The sequence below is a fragment of the Castanea sativa genome, chromosome 11 (assembly GCF_040712315.1).
Source record: "Castanea sativa cultivar Marrone di Chiusa Pesio chromosome 11, ASM4071231v1".
In the NCBI taxonomy this organism is placed as follows: Eukaryota; Viridiplantae; Streptophyta; class Magnoliopsida; order Fagales; family Fagaceae; genus Castanea; species Castanea sativa.
Window position 1 is genome coordinate 24,143,588 of NC_134023.1, and position 4,890 is coordinate 24,148,477.

Here is a 4,890-nt window from a genome sequence, read left to right on the forward strand (position 1 = left end):
TGAATTTGTTTTAATTTTGCATATGATGAAAGAGATTATGGGAATTACTAATATTCTTTGTCAAGTTTTGCAACAACATTCTCAGAATCTTTAAAATGCCATGCATTTAGTTTCAAGTACAAAATCACTTATTCAAAAGTTAAGAGATGATGGATGAGAGCCTTTACTTGCTAGTGTTACATCATTTTGTGAATAACATGAAATTGATATTCCTAATTTAAATGCTCATTACACTAAAGCTCGAGGTAGATACCGTCATCAAAATGAAGCTTTGACAACAATAGAACATCATTTAAGAATTGACATATTTACAGTTGTAATAGATTTTCAATTACAAAAATTGAATAGTAGATTTTGAGAGCTAACAACAGATCTTCTCACTCTTAGTTCAGTATTAAATCCTAAGGATGCTTTTAGATCATTCAAAATTGGTGATATTTGCAATTTGGCTGAAAATTTTTATCCTCAAGATTTTATTGAGCAGGAAATTTATCTTTTGAAGCATCAATTGTAACATTATGAGCTTGATGTGACAAAGCATCCAGATTTTCAGAATATGGTTACAATATATGACCTATTTAGGGGATTAGAAATTTCAGGGCAGTCTAAATTCTATCATTTAATTGATAGATTGATTCGTCTTGTGTTGACTCTTCCAGTTTCTATAGCAACTACAGTACGAGTTTTTTCAACTATGAAACTATTAAAAACAAGACTTCACAATAGAATGGAGAATGAACTTTTGGCAGATAATATGATAATCTATATCTATATCTATATATATATAATAGACGAAGCTGAGAGAAAGTTGGTTCCTGCATTTAAGGACGTGTTGACAAATAGGATAACTGCCTATTTAAAATTCAGACACGTATATCGTTTTAAAGTAGAGCAGCCGTACGTCACCATGTTTGTTCTTTAAAAACTCTTTCACGCTTGCAAAAAAAACGCCGTTTCACTGCTTTTTTGGGTATATTAAAAAAAACGGTTAAAATAAAAAATAAAAAACACGTTGCAATTAAAAAAAACCCTAGCCATCTCTTTTCATCGGTCTACGCTTCACATCTTCTCTCTCTAAAAGAAAACGCCTACCAATACTGCGACACAGAGAAAGGAAAGGAAGGATAAAAAAAAAAAAAAAAACTTGCGATCTGGTGGAGATTCGTACGGCCGGCCATCGCTATATGATTTGCTGCTCTGTCTCATCTCTCCTCTACAACCAAGTTTCTCTAAAGTCAGCGTACTCTTTGCTTCTTCAAAGACTGTTTTGGTTTTCTGAAACTTTTCCCCATTGATTTTCCTTTTCGAATTAGCATATTAAATCTCCTATATGTATATGTTTTTAGTTTAACACCAGATGTTTATACTTTAAGAATTACCATCTTCCTTTTCTATATATCTATATTTCAAATTTTTTTCATACCGAATTGTCTAGGGTTCTTCTTTCATTCCTTTTGAAATATAGATTGGTTTGTTTCTTTTTTTATGCAAAAATTATAATTTCCGGTTTTAAGTACTAGTAACATAAGGGATTTCGCCCTTGATTTTAATAGCCAAATTTCAACTTGGATGTTTATAAGTCTGAAAAAAGCTTAATAAACGATACAACTTGGTTTGATTTGTTATGATTTAGGTTTTTTGGTTAGGAGTAGTTTTGTTTAATTTATGTAAATAGACGGTTAGCTTTGGTTTAATCTCTTACCCTATTGTCTTCTTTAGGTTTGCTGTCAATTTAGGTATTCGAGATATGTAGATAGAGATCGACGCAACTCAGTGACCAGCATAATTGGAATTAAACATAGACCCATGAAAGGTACGTATCAATTCTCTGTATTCACAAATGCATAATAGTGAAAACTTTTTAAACTTGACAGAACCAAATCACAAATGCATCCTATGTAGACCGCTATCTCTTTTTTAATCTTTGTGCTTCTGAACGTTCGTTTACTTAATTAATGACTTTTCAAGCTCTTTGAATTGCCGCCTCTCCTCTCTCTTTACTGTTTGTGCTAAAAAATCATGTTCCCTATTTGATTGTGAATGTATATTTGTTTTAAAGAATCAGTGAATTTTTTTTTGACAGTATATTATGTTTTTATTTTTCCCTTATTGTTTTTGATTAAATAGCCAATATATTGCTTAAAATTATGTCGTTAAATATTTAGGGATTAATTCCTAAAGACTATTGTGTGGTGTACATATTAATGTTTCGATTAGTTTGTTAATATTTAGAATAAAACTTTTTATTCTTCTGTTTTGAACAGAATTTCAGTAACTGTTACATTCAACTCTGTTCTTCACTTCCCACCTAATCATTTTGTCCATGGCCTTTTTAGAAGGTAGTCTTCCTTGATTAATACTAGCATTCCTCTGAAACCAAATATGATACATAGTAGAGCAGAATGCCAATCTAGACACAATTCTTATCCTTGAGCATAATCTCTTGCCAACAGAACTTTGAGATTTTTTTAAGGCACCAGCTTATTATGGTTCACCATATATTCATTGAGAATGAACAATCACAAAACAAGTGATACCTACTTTCAAATATCTTTTTACAAAGAACACACTGAGTATCAAGATTAGTACCCCATCACTACAGACTTAATCTATTGTGGACATTCTGTTGTCAACTGTTAGCCTTAACCAGCCGATAAACACATACTTTGGAATTACTTTGGGAAACCAGATGATGATCTTCACGATTTAAACTTGGGGAATTTCTTCCTAATACAGTTTCATGCACCTGGACAAAAATATGTCATTGTTTTCTCAGTAATCCAAATTAGCATATTTTCCCTTCCATATTAGTTTGTAGTTTATATACCATAGCTGTCCAGTAAAAGCTGCAAGTACCATATAAATGCTTCAGATTTTGTGGCAATTAGAAGCTACTATAACATACAAAATTATTGTGAAAGCCTCAAAGAACCCTTTAATATGCATGAACCTGCCATCATCTGAATTTGAATGAGAGTTTCTAATTTTTGTATTTTTGTATTTATCTGTTTAATGATTTGTTTTAGTAAATATATATGAAATGAAGTGGGGTAGTTATACATTCGGATTGAAACTGTAGCAAGCCCAATTTTTTTTTAGGCAATATAGCATTTGTTTTTGCATTTGTCTAAGATTCCAAACTAACCTAAATTAAGTCAAGTGCTTAAATAATTAGACAAATTAAATGGAATCTAGCAAAACCTGAAGGATATAAAGATGATAAAAAAATAATCCACGTACTTCTATTGATCCACTAATTCATTAATTGTCTTCGATTAATGTTTTCTATTTGTCCATGGATCTTTATTATTATAGTTTGCTTGAATGATGATTTTCTTTTTACTTATCTCATACTTTGTTCACTCAAAGTAAGACGAGTCATTGAAGTGGGATGATGTAAACTGAATAATGAATTAAGCAGTTATGTTAGTGTAAATACTTTCTTTGTTTAGTTAGAGCGGTTCACATGCAATTTTGTTTTGTTTGTTCAACTGCCTTTTGTTTATTTATTGTTAAAATACTTTCTTTGTTTTCATAATTATAATTGTTTGTTCAATGTTGTTCAAGATCATCTTTTGTAAGAGCTGAATCTATCTTCACGAAAATGTATAAATATTGTCTAAATTTGTTGGATTCTTCTTCATATGCAAAGTTTATGGTTCTTTGTTTTGATGTTTTGGTGTATTTCTTTTCTAATTGTTGAATTGCACATTTGTTAGTAGAATAGTGACTACATTTATCTGTAAGTTCATGGAATTAAGTTAAAGCACTGAACTCTCAAAAATGGAATAGACATGGTCAAATCATATTTTATGTAATTGTATGTGTTATGATACTGGATTTAAAACTTAAGAGGTTGGCATATACAATTTACCTTTGGCTATTGGTTGTTACTGTGATTTAGAATGAGTGAAAATATATATTAAGTTTACTAATTCATAAAAGTCACTGGTCATATGACATTGAACAAATTTTTTTTTTTTATTTACAAAATATTTGAAGGTAAAAGCATTATCATAAAAAATTGGTTGAGAACTTATTAGCACTTTTGAGTCTATACTGCTTGGTTGTGGCCAAAGATAATCAGATTTACGCCCAGGCTTAATGATTGACATTGGGAAAGAAAGAAGGGAAAATTGATGGTTTTTGTGATTGTAATCTTTCCTGGTAATGAGATTAACCCCCTTTGAGAGAGTTAGAAAGATGAGAGAAAAAAAAGGACACCATTAGAGAACTCTAAGACACCAGAGAAGAAAACTTAGGCAATGGGCTTTTTGCTTGCTATCTATTGGTCTTCCTTAGCCCATGCCGAAAAGCCGTATGTTTAGCCCCTTTCTTCATTTCAATCAATTTGCTTTCCTTCTCTTTATATTTACATTTCTGTTCCTTTTCACTTTTAAATTTTATTTTCCTATGCTGGAAATTTGCATATTTATTTAATATAATTTCTGAATAACTTTTTGTTATTCAAATTTAATCTTCTCTACTCATGCAACACAGTAAATTCTCTGTATCCTCCACTACCAATTGAATTTGGTACTGTTCTATATTATTGCTTTAGTTAATGTTTCCATTGCTGCATTGGAATTTGGAACATGATCTAATCAAGGCGAATAAAGGTGTAATGGGGTTGACATAAGTTGTATATACTTAATATGTACATGCATGGTATTTGGTGGTTGAGTTGCATTGCTTTATTGTGTGTTTTCTCTTATTGCATATATGGCAGTTGGTTCCTGCATTTAAGGAGGTGTTGACAAATAGGATAACTGCCTATCTAAAATTCAGACACGTATACAGTTTAATCTTAAAAAAAACGTACAGTGCATTGTTTGGAGAGGCTTCCTATTGCAGGGTTAAAACAGGCTAATGTCTCTGAGTATAAATACA